The 15,822-nt window shown below is 39.3% G+C and overlaps 1 protein-coding gene across 6 annotated transcripts in view; it reads right to left on the bottom strand.

Moving 5' to 3' along the window:
* LOC309615920 (uncharacterized protein) overlaps positions 1 to 15,702 on the bottom strand; it is a 402,693-nt gene extending 386,991 nt beyond the window's left edge. For all 6 annotated transcript variants that reach the window (XM_082366005.1, XM_082366010.1, XM_082366008.1 and 3 more), the window contains exon 1: positions 3,499 to 15,702. The gene's annotated coding sequence lies outside the window, so the exon portion shown is untranslated. The remainder of the gene's footprint in view (positions 1 to 3,498) is intronic.
* Positions 15,703 to 15,822: the final 120 nt, after the last annotated feature.

Genomic DNA, 15,822 nt, shown 5'->3' with positions numbered 1-15,822 from the left:
CATATTTTGACCTCTTTCAGCTCTTCTGGTTCCCATCTCTTGTGCTAGGACTTCATCACTTGTCCCACTTAAGTCTCCACGCTCTTCTTTCATCACACCCTACCTCTCACTTCTTGCACAGAAACACTAAACTGCTTGAGTTTTTAGCACATATTGTTTTCTCTAACCTTCTTACCATTGCCCAGGGTCTTTTCTCCGTCTATAATTCCTTTCTCTACCTCCCCTCCTCATTTGAAAAAAAAGATAAGAATCTATGGACTGAAAGAGGATAAGAGGTTTGATTTCTTTCTTTTTATGATCTCTATTTTAAATGGACACAGCATATGGACAAGTTATATACGTTTGCTCAGTTTTACCACCATCCCTCATTCCCAGCCACCATTCTTTTATAAAACTCTATTATAAAATTTTTAATATTTTTTCCATTCTTTACTCTGGCATCAAAAGACCTTGTGGATGTATAATACTGACAATAACCCTACCAAGTCCACAAGTTCAGCTCTGAGTACAAAGTAAAAGAAATGTGTCCAAAATGTCTTTTGCCACAATATAAAGTCACTCTCAGCAGATATAACATATTTTTCTATGTAATATAAATTAAATCTTTAAACCATATCTTGTTGCTAAAATAAAAGTGCTCTCAAATTTTATCTAGATATCAGACAATATAAATATTTAGAAAGTTTGTTATACTTAATATAGTGATCTTTCTATTACCAATTAATAATCATAGAATTACTGTATATAATATAATGCTTTTGATTTGTTCAAATTATTTGACCAAGGTAATCTTTCCTAGAAGACTTCAAATGGATGAATTTTGTCATCAAGATTTTTGTTCATGTTAATATTTGTAGGAAAAAAAAATCTAAAGTCAAATTTTTAAAATAATTCGACAGTCTTTATAGGAAAAATACTCCCTTATAGAGAGAGACCTAAGCCTCTTGAAGATCTTATGAAATTTCTTCCTAAGTTTTATTTTTCCAAGGTCACAGGAGGAACAGAAATTTAGTTTGCCACCTCAGTTTTCAAGTCTAATACCTGCAACTTTTTATTGCAACAGTAAAGCAGCAGAAATTACAAGAACTTTCTTTCTCGCTACAGACTCCCCATAAATCCTACATTCCACTGGATTCTGGACAGTGGGTACTGGATGAGGCAAATTTCAAATGCCAGTTTTTTATAGAACATGTCTACAAAAAGATTAATCCTTTTAATGTTGTTCATAGTTATCCTTGAAATCTGGCACGCTAAGCAGTTAGAAAATATCCTATACTTTACGTTTCAAAGTTCTCAACCTATAAGAACATTTTTTGTTCTTTCACATATCTCACATCATTTCATCTCAACCATAATCTTGGTTGTGTGGCAAGTGCCCTCTTTTCTTATTCCACTTCCTTCTGAGAGAGAATTGCCTTAGTCTGCATTTGGGGAAGCCATACGCTTCAGGGGAAGCTGGGTAATTCTTCCTCTGCTGTGATAATGAGATTGCCTTTGTCAGTGACTGGTTTGCGAATGACAAAGAAATGTGAGGGCAAATCTCTGAGGGACCGCTAGAGAGGTTTTAAAGCACACCAGGGGAACCCCTCCCTTTTCCTGCCTCTGGAAGCTGAAGCCACAGAGAAAGAAAGTGAGCCCATGAGAGGCTGTAGGCCGAAGGCCCAGGCGTTAAAGGGAGTGGATGGGAGGAGACAGAGGGCAAAATACTTATAAACAATAGACAATATATATAAACGTAAAATAAATATACATAAAATATAGAAAAGTGTACAATGGCACGCTGACATAGATCCTTAATGCAACCAAAACTCTAAAGCAGTAGCACACCTCAACAAGAGAGACTGATGCAAAAATCATCAAGGAATGAACTACAACTACATGTATCCCCTCACCATGCATCCTCTCTTATCGACTCTCTTCATCCCCCCCAACTGTAGCAACTTTATCTAGTCTTGGGGCTGGGGCGTTACCTGGATCTGTCCAATATTCTTCTATGCCTCTTGTTTGTGTCACAGGGTTATTATACTTGGGTCCTTCAGAGTTCTGATTTTTGACACTGATTTTCTTACAACTCAAAATCTTTTTATCTTCAACTACTGTCCCTGCCATGAATGTCATATGTGCATTCGAGAACATGAAACTAAAATTGACTTTTTTTTATTAGTCAAGACCCTTACTGGATAGTCCTGGCATTGCTGTTCCAATAAGCAGACGCTGAGAACACTTAGTACTACCTTCCCTGCTGCCTGGCTAGAGAACGCATGGTATGACTCACAGGCAGATCAAGGAAAGAAGTATAGGTTAATATTTTAGGTTATCATCTCATTACACTAAGGAAAAGTTTGCAATTATTTTGATATCTTATTTCAAAATAAGTATGGCAAAATGTAAGACATTTTCCTTTAACTTATCCTAAATAAGTGAAATAGAACGTTTATTGATGATGTATTGATGAACAGCAAACCTATTCGTGAAAACCCTGATTCATTTTTATTTTCAGTTTAATTTTGACATATTGTGAGGGTTCTTTGTTAAAGATATGATGTTAAGTTAAAACATTTCTTAAGTATATTTCCAATGGGACAACCTTATCCAACAAAAATCCAACGTTCCAATTTGCCCAGCCAATTTGATGTAGTCCTGCTGTGGAGGTAGATCAGGACTGCAACAGTATCACGGGCATCGGTCACAACCTTGGCTCTTTCTGCTGAAGAACATTTCCAGTTTGCACTGGGAGCTGAATATTTTGCTCTATATGGGAACAGCACTACACAGGCCGCCTGCATCCAGGGTTTCAATGCAGTTTAATCCAGTCCCTCCACACAATGTCTTTTCCCATCAGGTTATTTTCTCCTATCCTGGATTTCAGAGCCAGGTGACCTAGGTCAGCTCAGCACAATAGTGCTTCCTTATATAAGAGCTTGATGGGAAAGAATAAAGTCTACAACTTGTCAACTCATTTCTGCTTGTAGCACTGCCAAATTTGGGGGCGAATTTCGCTTCTGTTTTGCTCTACAGGCCAATGAATGGTTGGGCCATCCTTGGGGCTCCCTTATTCGTTAGTCTTCTCCTCCCATTCTGTCTGTCAAGTGAAGTTCTTTGTTCGAGACATAACACAGAAGGCACTGCCGTAAGATTACTCAGCCTGCTGTGACAGTCAGCTTGACCATTAGGGTCCCTGGAGCTGACCAAAGAACCATGATCAGAATCTTCATCCTTTTGGCTACTGTTGGAAAAAGCACTGATGTCATATTCCATACAGTTTATAGGCTGTGATTTACCACTGCCGGACAATGATTGTATTCATCGTTTAATTATTACATATAAAGCTGTCATGAACGTCTTTATAAAGAATTTTTTCTTCAGTTGAATTTTTGCCACGTGATAAATTCCCATAAATGAGATTATTAAAACTATTACAAATGATAATTATGACAATTGTATAGAAATAAAATTTAGGGTAAAACCTTTTTTAGAAAAAAAGAGAACACGACTTGCCTGAAAATTCGTGGCAACTCTGCGTGGAGTCAAGACCTGGGAGGAAAGTGTCAAAATGAAAATTGTATTAAGGTCATGAGATTAGGAGTGATTTTTTTTTTCCAAAAATTTATAAAATGATGTTAAATTTTGCTGGAATTTTTTAAAAGAGCACTGAAGTTTTCTAATTATAGGGGACATGAGTTTCTCATTGAAAAAGTATTTATTCTTATTCTCTAAAGAGTATGTGGGAAAAGAGTGGGTTTTCTTCAGAACATTACAGCTTTTAATGACATAGTCAAACTAAACTGGTATTGTTTGCTGGGGTTTCAATAGTTGAAAAGTATCTAAAGAACAGTAACAACAACAAAAAGAATCTCAGAAAGTACCCTGTTTTTATTGTGCTGCTCTCTCTCATAAACATGCACATTTGGGGAGTTGTAATAATGACTGATCTACTAATTCAACGTAACTGAATAATCATTTTTTCATATTTTAGTCTTCATTCATTCAGATTTGAATTTAGTTTACATCTTGTATGTAGATTCCAGAGGAAAGACAAAGCAAACAATGAGAAGGAAAAAACACTGAGGGTTGGGTGGATTTGCTTCGTGTGAACAAGTAATAAAACATTTCCTCTATTTGTAAAATTGTCTTAAAAGATGGAGAGTAGCATTGATGCATTCTAGTAGCTTACTTTAAATAAACATTTAAACTTAAGTCTTTATTCCTTTTGCTTCTAAGTATCATTATGTATCACTTTGTCCTTACTTGGACAATTAGGTGATCTCTAGCATTTAATAGGAAACTTTTGTTTTATGTCTAGAATGCCCACGTTCGCTAAAGTAGATACTATTTTTAAAAATTAATGTGCCTCATTCATTTCATTCTGAAATCACAGTACAACAGTGCTGTAGACTGCTGCTGTGAATGCTGGGTGGTTTTTTTTTTTTTTTTTGGAGGAGGGAGGTTGTGTGTTTTGGTTTTGGTTTGGTTTGGCTTTTTGCTTAAGATTTTATGCTGTATGGTGCGTGTGTGTGTGTGTGTGTGTGTGTGTGATTCCCACCTTGGTAAGGTTCAGCAGGGGAAATACAAGGAAAAAGAAGTTTCAAGAAGAAAGTTTCTATCAACTCGTATTTGCCAATCTGGAAGAGAGTTTTGTAAATAGGTCACTCATTAAAAGTTTATATGGTAAATTCAGGAAGGCTCATTCCGGGGAGAACAAGCGTGAAGGTTTGATAGAGCGTTCTGGGTGGGCAGAAGCGTCTGCAGAAACCACAGCTTACGTAAACCATTGCTCTTTCAAATACCCCTCTATAGAGCCCCTCCATGAACATTCAGCTACTCCTTACCCTTAAGTAAACACACTCAGGAATCAAAGGAAGACAAACTCGGTTACACAATTAAACAAACTATTCATTCCTCATGCCCCTTTTACAGATATGTGAATGCTAAAGAATGCTGGACCTGCAGGAGAAGAGGGATGTACAATAAATTACTTAAGGAATTAGCAGTACTTTTTATTTTCTTTACTTAAGAATGTCATCTTTTCCATTTTTAAAGATTTTCGAAAGTCACCCCCAACTCTGTGGCATGATCAACAACAATATACACTAGAGATGGAAACATCTAAGATCTTTTAAAGCAGTTTTAATTTTTATGGACATGGGCAACTAAATAGATGATCTGCTTCTTTAGGAAAGCATAAAACACTTCTCCAGTAAAAGCTAAACATGATTCCTACCTCCAAGAATCTTGCTAGCTTTATTTCCCAGGTATTTTTAGAAAAATTTCAGTTTATGGGCTCCATTGTACCTCTGGACTCTTTAGTCTCATAATTCAAGGTCACTACTTCATAGTTCTCTGGGTAACCTTGTTCTTAGAATTCTCCTTCCAAGCTCCCATCACCAGGGCTCTGGCTCTTATACTTTCCACACAGCATCAAGTTCAGGGCTTAATAATCATAAGGCTTTATCTGCTTCTATTAGCATTCTTGAGATACATTAAAATAAATAGCCAATGACTAAAATTGCTTGGATTTTTCTCCACTCTAAATGACTTATAAGATTACATACTTACTTGAACAGTCACATGAGAATTTCTTGACATTACTTTTCCTGGTTTAGATTTTTAGTAACTACACAATTGAAATCCCTGTTATATGACAAGAGATTTTTGAATGAAACCTGGACGTTTCACATGATGTTTTGAGACTGGATCTTAATGAATACCTTCTGTTTTAGAGGGCTTTCTCTGGCCAGGAAAAGGAGTTGCTGCCTTGTTACTGCAGGCAGAGTAGAAGCCCAGGTCTCCCACTCGGCCTGCACTGACACCCAAGGAGGGGGCCCCCTCATTACTGCTGAGGAGGGAAGGGTGTTCCAGCTCCTCACATGGTGTCCACTAACCCTGAGGCGGGGTGGCCTTGTTATCACTGGATGGCGAAAGTCCTGACTCCCCTCTAGGCCTCTTCTGACACCCAAGTGCAAGCTCCCTACTTGGCCTTCTCAGCCCAGTGGAGGGAGGGTGCCTCGTTACAGCCTGGCAAGCATGGAAGTCTAGGCTCCCCACTTTGTTGGTGAAGGTAGCAATGAAACCATGTTGATTTTCTGTGTGTTTGGCTGCAGCAGAGTGGCTATTGTCTAACAGTTTTCTGTCTTGTTAGGTTGGCCCTTTCCTGGTCCTTTTTAGAGAGATCAGAGTTTTGCTGGGGGCTGTTTGTGTCTGTGGCCTTTAGTGTTTCCGGGTTGCTGGCTTCTTTGGCTCAATGTCTGGGATATACAAAGCAAGGAAAACTCAGGGAACTCACCCCCATGTTGTCTCCTTGGTCCCAAGGTTCCTAGCTGGTCTGCCTTCTTCCCTCCACCTAGATACAAGTCTAGCAAAATATGTGCAAGATCTATTTGTGAAAAATTACAAAACTCTGACTAATGAAATCAAAGAAGAACTGAATAAATGGAGAGAGTTTCCATGTTCATGGATAGGTAGACTCAATATTATCAAGATGTCAGTTCTTCCCAACTAGATCTATATAGATTTAATGCAATCCTACTTAGGATAGATTTTCACATATTTGGTCAGAACTGTTTTGAAATCAAAATATTTGGGCTTTGAAGTTAAATGGAATTTGAGTGTAAATTGTGGTCATCTCATAATGGTACAGTTTCTTCAGATTTTGTTCTAGATAAAATAAAACTGGCTAAAAGATTTCAGCTGAGGATTCCAGCTTCTAGGAAGATGGAGTAAACATACTTTCCCTATTCCTCCCACTAAATACAACTAAAAATCCTGCTTTCACTACATCTGCATCAGAATTTTGCTACAAATTTTGATAACTTGTGTTTTCATTTTCATTTAATTCAAAATATTTTTAAATTTCTCCTGAGATTTCTTCTTTGACCCCCATGTGTTATTTAGACGTGTGTTGTTTAATCTCTACATAGTTTAGGATTTTCCTGTTGTCTTTCTGTTATTGATTTCTGGTTTAATTCCACTGTGGTCTGAGAACAAACATGGTATGATTTTTATCCTTTTAGATTTTTGAGGTGTACTTTGTGGCCCAGAATGTGGTCTATCTTGGTGAATGTTCCATGTGAACTTGAGAAGAATGTGTGTATTCTGCTGTTGTGGATGAAGTAGTCTATGATATCAATCGTATCCAGTTGATTGGTGGTGGTGCTGAGTTCAGCTCTGTTCTTACTGATTTTCTGCCTGCTGGATCTGTCCAAAAATCCTGCCCTAAAAGACTTCAAATATAAGAATTCAGATAGTCTTGCGTTTGAGGCATGTGTATTGAAGACAGCTAATGGGACATCTAGTCAACAGCAGATCTAATGGGATGTATATTGTGAGTTTCTGAGGAACCCCAGATTTGGGCAGAATTGGGCAGAGGTACTCTCCCCAGGTAGTACTGGACCGTGGTTGGCTTCCCTGGGCAGGGGTGGAGCAGAGCATCCCTGGAGAACAGAGCACAACTGGAACTCCTGTGAACCACTAGCTGCAGAGAGGAAGAAGACAAGTTGAGCAGAGCATACCCAGGTATTTACATTTCAAATTTACCCATGAAATAAATTATTCCCCTGGGGAAGAGCTAATAAAGAGGTAGAAGAGGTCAGGAGTTACACCAATTACATTCCTTCCACACAGATGAAACATCAAAAGTGGTGACCTCCCACCCCTTCCAAGAGTACACATTAAATCTTAAAAAACAAAAAAAACAAAAAAAAAACCTCACAAACATGGAAGATATTAGCATTATTGGAAACATTTTCCCAGAATTTGAGGACCCAGAGATTTGCCACCTGTAGATGAATGGCTGAAGTTAATACACAGGATGAAGCTCACATGACAAGTAATTTCTCTTGCAGCATATTTTATATTCAGCCTTTACTCTTGCCTTCAGACAATGATAAACTAAGTTTGTGTTAGCCAAGAAATGGTGAGAGAGAGAGGAGGGGGAAAGGAAGAAAGGGCAGGAAGTCAGGGAGGTAAGAACAAAGAAGAGACAGGGGGAGGGAAAGGAAGGGAAGAGGTCATCACTGTTAACAAGGAGGTGTGAACAGTCCCAGGGTTTTTCTACCCAGAGTTGAGAGTGTGGTCAGTTTCAGAATCTGGACCCTGAGCAGGCAACAGGTATCTATCTCTGTAGGGCTTCTTTATATCTTATTGCTTTAACTTTTCTCTGGTAAAAATTATTTTTGTCTGGGGAAGAGAATTTGGGGTGGGGAAAAATGTATTTCTGATTAATATTAAGGGGGAGCATGAGGCAGCACTCAAAGCCGCAGTAATCACTGCAAACCCACTATGGGGAGGCATCTGTGCAAGGCTTTCCTGGTGTGGACAACCCGTGAAGCTCAGGGTCCTTCACCTCGCACGAGACCGGAGGGCAGAACCAGGGCAGGTAAGAGTGGAGACTGTGGGTTTTCTTTAGGCCTGTATGAGCAGCAGGGTCTTTACCTAGAACCCTCCTGACTCAAAAGAAGAAGCAGACTTAGTTTCATTTCTAAAAATAAAAACCAAGATCACGCATTTGGGAGCTGGATCACTGTAAAGGGGAGTGCCTATTTCAGCTGGCCATTTCCATTTGTTGTTTTACCAAGCAGAGATTTGAAAATGGCACCTGCTTCCCCTGGCAAGGTTTTGTTGATGGACAGTGTGGGTAGCATTGAATGATCTTTGAGACAGTGGTTAAATTGTTGCTGTTGACATTTCCACGAAGCCCAGCTCTAGAAGCAATTGTTGAGAAGTTCGTCACTCTGTGGGGCTCCCAACTGGAAAATGAAGAGAATGAAGGGGCAGAGTAAAGCAGATGTAAACCCACTGCTTTCACACTGCTGTTGCAATGACTTGATTGACAATCAATAAACCAGGTGCAAGGAGCTTGGATGGTCAGTAACCCTGTGGGCATGCAAGACTTGTAACTTCTTTTTCACGTTGGTGGCTTCTGATGGCCTGAGCAGTTCTCCTGTCAATTTTGGGGAAACAGATAGTTATGCCTGTGTATCTGTTTGAATTGCTCTTAAGTATCAGTAGTAAAAAACTTGACTAATAACAACCAAGCAAATAATTTATTTTTCTCATTGAGCAAAAAGTTGGAAGATAGGTAGGTCCAGGGCTGGTGCAATGCTCAATGATGTCAGGGAACCTCACGGCTCCTCCTTCCTTACCACTCTTCATACTTAGTCTACCAACTGTTGCCTCAATGGCACAAGATAGCTGCTTAAGCTCCAGATGTCACACCTGAGCCCAAGGCAGGAAAAATTTGGGAAAAGGAAAGGAGGGGCTTTAAATATCTGTTGCTTTAGCCAGAGAACCCTGGGACACAATTTTGGTACTGAAGCAAGGAAAATTAACTTTAAACCCAGAATCATTTTGTTCTTCTCTAAACCTACCCAGGCTGGTTATCCACATCAACCCCGACCCCTTTCCACCTAATAACCTGGTTCCAGAGAATTTCTCACCAAAACAGCTGTAAGAGATCAGAAGACAGGACATTTAAATGCTGCAAATACCTGATCCTGGAGCAGCCCAGCTCCCAAAGGCCTTGAAGCCACAAGTCACCCTTCATCTAGAGACTAAAGGACCACGGAAATAAGCCTTGGTTTCTCAGGAATAAACTACATTCGCAGGAAGAACTAATACTCTCCCCCGAGAGCTGCCTCCTGGAATACAGAGAAAAAGGCATGTTCTCTCCAACACTGTGCCCGGTAACATCTCACCTTGATGAAACTAGAAGTCATGCTGACATCACAGAACACAGGGCCATTCTAGTAAAATAATGTATGTGGAAAACATCTGTGAGAGTATATGATAGTTAACAGTGGTTACTTCTGGAGAGGGAGAGGGAGTTGGGAGATATGTGAAAAGGAGATATCACAATTGATTCCATATATTTCTTGTACCCGTATATTTGGAGAAGAGGGTGCTTATACTATTGCTGGCTTCTGAAGTTAGTAATCTGTCAAGTGGTAAAGTGAATGGCTCCAACGACAGGTGGAGAATCTCGGACTTGATTTTTTAAAGGTGTAACCGTGTGCTGGGCACACTGGACTATGAAGTCACACTGGGCCTGGATCCTACCCTCAGCGGAAGTGGCCAGGCGTGACTGCAAATTACTCCGACCCAGAGTAGAAGGTAAGAGGTTCAGGTGCAGTATCATGGGAACTGGAAAGAGAATTAGTTCCTTTTGAGAAGTAGCAAAGAAGGAAGGGCATCATGTAAGAGATGGTAAAATATGAAATGTTTAAACATACCTGCACACTTCCATCTTTTCAAGATCTAGTTCCAGTGTCATCTCTGCAGTGAAGGGTGCCCTGGTTCTCTCAGAGATCAATTACTCAGACCCATGATGTTTGTTCCTATCTATCTCACGTTAGCACCTTTTTCTGTTTACAAATCTGCTTCCATTAGACTCTGAGCTAAAGGGCAGAAAGCATCTTACATATCCAGGGACACACACAGATCCCGGCCCTAGCAGCTATGCCATCCACCCCATCCATCCATTCATTCAATTTGTCAAGATCTGTGCTAGGTGCTGGGGAGGCAAGCAAAGATGAATAAGATAAAATATCCACCGCTGGGGACAGAAACACAAAAATCAACAGTGACGGCGCAGTGTCATAAATGCCTTGACGGGAATCACAGAGGGGTCTAAGAACCAAGAGGACCAGAGTCAGGGCAGGACGACGAGAAAGGCTTCCCCAAAGAGAGAGAATTTAAGCTCGTTTTGAAGAAGGTGGGAAGAGCAATAAGGTAGGAGACGGATTTCATGTGGCGGCAACAGCGTCATCCCTTCAAGAACCATGAACCGGCACTCAAAAATATCTGACCCCAATTACCATCACGGTAGAGTCCAAGGGACTTAACTCCAATCTACGTGTTTCCCTTTCAAAGTCATAGACGTTAAAAGAATAAATAAATCCAAGACTAAGAACCCATCATTCATAAGAGAAAGCTGGTGAAGTAATTTATCCTAGAATCAGAAACCACCTGCCCACCAACCTATTTTCTGTTCACTTCCCAACCAGGATTTCAGTGCACTGGCTCCCTGAGCGAAAGCAATGAGTCACCAGTGATAGAGTGACAGCATCTCATCAACTCACAGCGGAACTCCGAGGGACTGGCCTGCAGGCTTCCGAGCTTCAGCCCGGAGACCGTGTGTGCACTTCCTCTGCCCCACCAGCTGGAGCGCTTCCACTCTTTGCATAACTGGGCCCCTTAAAATCAATGGTCATCTAGGCAACTGTCGCTTTCATTCCACTTGCCACAGAGGAGATACAGGGAGCCAGCACTCGATCAACGTGATGCGACTATAATCAGCCTTTCCAAAGGGACTGGCAGATAAAATGCCCACGTCAGGCAAGGGCTTACTTCAGGTCCTGGAGGCATCTGCTAACACCAACTGGCAGCCCAGTCAGGAAACACACAGAGCCGAAAGATGTAATAATAATGTCTACCTTTTTCTTTTGCATAAATCTCACCTAATCCTCAGGTACATATTGTGCTTCCCAACAGATGGGGAAACTGAGGTGTGTCGGTTAAGCAAATTGCCTGAGCTTGCATGAGAGCTGATATTTGAGTCCGGGGGTAATCTGGCTCCAAAACCCAGTCTTTCTGTTACACGAAGCTCCCTCTCTTAATCATCCACAGGTTCCTCAAGGACAGAGAAGGGAAGATACTAGTGGAAAAACATTATATCTTTTTGAGGCGAGAAAAATCAACTATATGGTAATTAATCCAATTCTGCTCGCTTTACGGCATTATGGAGAAAGTAACTGCCTTCTCAGCACAAACAGTTCTATTCTGTCCCAACGCTCCTACGCTGCCCTGCAGATACAGCCCTGCGGAGAGCCACGCTGTGTGTTTAAAGGCAGGAAGACCAGAAGGCTCTCAGTGAGAGAGGTCATGAAGCAAGAACTCCAGAAATGCTCATTAACCGTTTGAGATCTGTATTACGTGCCTTTTCCTTGCCCTGCGAAGTCTGACTTACGTGTTGATCCTAACACTTGTAACTTTCTATCACTTGTACACAAGGAGATAGATATAGAGAGAAACACATGATAAGAGAGGGATCACCAGGACTACTAGACCAAAATCCCACAACTTCAAACTATGGGAAGGAAACGTGCTGTCACGGGGCAGATGTATTGCACTGGAACCTCTGGAAATTGAGGCTGGGATGTTCATTTCCCCCAAATTCCCAGTTGACTATAATGCACCATATTGAATAACAATCACAGCTCTAGAGAGGTATTCAAAGAATCATTCAATCAAAAATTCATCTCTGGAGATCCTGTAGAATTAGAGAAATGTACGACCCAGCTGTCTCTTAAAAGTTCATAACTCTTCAGCTGAAAATGATATTTACGGTGAGGGTTTCAGCCATTTTGGCGAGTTACTCACTTTTTCTGGGTCTTTCCCACGTATACCTGTTATTAAACTTTTGTTTGATTTTATCCCGTTTGAAAAAAAAAGGTTCATAAATCTCAGTGAACCGACGCTTTCCATAGTCTCATCATTTAAAAAATCTGGATTTAGGAAGTGATATTTCACACTTTACTATATTAGGATGTGTGGTCACCAATGCTTGCTAGCAATTAAGGGTCTTTAGGTCTTCTCTCTGAATGAATAAAATGGGAATTAAAGGTTTATGGCCCAAATGCCATAGTTAGTCAAACCAAATCACTATGCAGGAATTTACAGGGCTGAGAAAACTAAGTTTGATGGAAAAGAAATAACATATTTTCACACTAGGGATTTATGCACAAGTACAGTTCTTATACCTCTGAAGAGTTCATCTTTCCAACAAGGTTATTTGTTACTTTTCACATTCTGAGTCCTCCAGATTTCTTCTGCGCTTTGGGCAAACTTTTGTTGTACTTGCTGATCTCACTATGCTTCTGGTAAAGCTAAAAGAAGAAAAGAAACTGCTTTAAGGAAGGATGGCCTGTGGCCCTTCTCGCTGTCACTAAAGGTAAAGCACTGATTTAATTAAAACAAACACGAAGGAGTAGGAAAGTAATAAAGTGGGTTTGTTTGTTCTTTTTGTTTTGCAAGCTTGAGCGGAACACCACCTCCAAGATTATGTGAACCAGTGTGTGATCTGGGCTTGCTATAACCTCAGCTGTTAAAGGGGCAATAACCCTATCTCTTCCCTATTTAGCTGTTAAATTTTTTCTTAATGGTTTCCATGAAAACTAAGTGGGTTTTTTAGAAGCAGGTAGCTTAATCTCTCAAAACAAAAACAAACAAAAAAAGAAAGCTAAGTTGAAAACATCAAGAAAGAAAAGTGAAAACAAGCAAACATGTTGAGTTCAAAATAAACATTTTCTTTTTAACTGCTTAACTTTTATGAAGTATGGAATGAGCTTTTTCTGTTTTTCTAAATAACTTTAGGGAAGGTAGCATTTTAGGTCATATGTCCCAAATAAGAATACACACCCGGGCTTCCCTGGTGGCGCAGTGGTTGAGAATCTGCCTGCCAATGCAGGGGACACGGGTTCGAGCCCTGGTCCGGGAAGATCCCACATGCCGCGGAGCAACTACGCCTGTGCTCCACAACTATTGAGCCTGTGCTCTAGAGCCCGTGAGCCACAACTACTGAGCCTGCGCGTCTGGAGCCTGTGCTCCGCAACAAGAGAGGCCGCGATAGTGAGAGGCCCGCGCACCGCGATGAAGAGGGGCCCCTGCTCGCCGCAACTAGAGAAAGCCCTCGCACAGAAACGAAGACCCAACACAGCCAAAAATAAATAAATAAATAAATTAATTAATTAATTAAAAAAAGAAAAAAAGAATACACACCCATAAGCAGGTCTGATCTATGGTGACGACTAATCTTTTGCAAAGTAGAAAGAAACATAAATTATCTTCATAAAGCTGATGCTTTTGCATTTATTAAAATTAAACTGCAATCTATCTCCCAACATACAAATTACTGTGACAAGTTAAATGATGTTCCCACACCTAATTCCATGCCAGTTGTTTTCATGTAACATAAGTTCGATCATATAAACATTTTGTGAGGCCAAGGTGGTGATAATATATTGTATCAAACTGATTTTCAAAAACATGCATGACAGGTTCACATTTCCACATTTACTGAATTTTATTAACACATATAAAACATGTTTTATATATGGGCAAGGACATTCAATAATAAATGGCACATTATCATCTAACAGTTGAACTTTATCAAGAATGAGGTTTTAGAACATAATACACTAATATTTCATGACTATTTGAAGAATTAAATAGCAAACAATTAAAATAACAATTAACAGCAGTTTAAACATACAAAAAGCTCACTGTTTACTATTTACCGTAAGCAGAATCACTCCAATACAACTTCTATTTAAAAAAAAAAAAAAAAAAAGGAAAAAAAATATAGTACTATGTGTGTTCTACAGGCCAAAAAAACGGGTGTCTAGGCAGGGCTGACTAGGTGACTAGGTGACTCCTGCCCTAATACTGCAGTTCCTTCTCTCAAAGGGCAGTGGGTTTAGGCAATCACTTCTCAGCACAGTGTAGAGTTATACACAGGGTGATCATATAATTTCTCCTCCAAATTAGGACGCTTATGAGAGAGGAGGCACTATATAAGGTGAGGAAATAGGAATAACCAGATCTGTTATGAGCAAACTCAGGATATATATGTCACTCTAGTTAAATACAGTATCAGATGCACTATCATTACCTTTGTGCTTTTGGGGACAGTATAGACCAGTTGAAAAAAATTATATTAAATTAAGAAACCCTGAATTTTTCTCCAACTGGACTTTCTGAACTCCACTTTTCCTGTCATCAGAGGTTTTGCTGGAAATATTAGTGATTATTGTCTTAACAGGTTAAAATTTATGAACTTCAAAGGCATGGGATATAGCTTATAGACTCAATAAAAGGCTAGAGATTAGTATTTTTTTCTATTAAAAAGAGATTTTCATTTTAACCAACCATAATAGAATTTGTCTTTTCATTTTAAATTCCTAAGATGTATCCTGAACACACTATATAGAAAATGTATTTTTACCTTAAATTCAGTTTATTTCATAAAAACATAAAAATGGATTTTTCTGGCCATAACTAGCTTATTCAAACATAATAGAAATAATATAATATATTTTTTTGTATTTAACTTCCGAGCTCCAGTTCACACTCATTCAAAAATTGTTTATAGATACCCTAACAAGGATTTTGATTTTCAATCTTTAAGGCAGAGTGCCAAGGCAATTAAGTATCTCCAAAACACAACAGCAGCTATTCTGTCCAAGCTCACAGGAAATGAAGGGAAGTATGTAGGATTTGATAAATCCAGAAGAGAATGTTGTTTTTTAAAATAATATTCTGATTCTCCCGATTGGATGCTGAGATTTAAGACTACCAATGAATTGTACCAATTAAAGAGGATCAGGTAACATCACACTTGAATCTTACAGATTTGGGGGGGAAAAAATCAAAACAAAAAGTGAAGTTTTGACATTGGGTCAACATCCACATGCAGAAACTAAGTATTAACGCCACAGAAACAAAAATAAAATTTTAATAAATTGACGTACGATAGATGATCTAGATATTTTAACTTACTATGTATCATAGCTTAATTTCATTAAAAACTATTACAAAGAACAAAGTACAGGTCTACAGGAAAATTAATGTGCAATAAAGAGATCTAGCACGAGTTCACATTTCTTCTAAGTAAATTTTAACTTTAATTAATTTCCAAATCAGGCAACTAAATCAAATATTTTGTTTCTTTACCCCAGGCTATTGTTTTACTTCAATGGGCGTAACAGGTACTTTAACCAACAATAAAAATTCTAGCAGGGGAGGAGAATAAATGAGGGAAAACAAGAA

The sequence above is a fragment of the Balaenoptera borealis genome, assembly GCF_965194805.1.
Source record: "Balaenoptera borealis genome assembly, chromosome: 18".
Lineage (NCBI taxonomy): Eukaryota > Metazoa > Chordata > Mammalia > Artiodactyla > Balaenopteridae > Balaenoptera > Balaenoptera borealis.
Note: the sequence above shows the minus strand (reverse complement) of the source record. Positions and strands in the feature narration are given on the sequence as shown.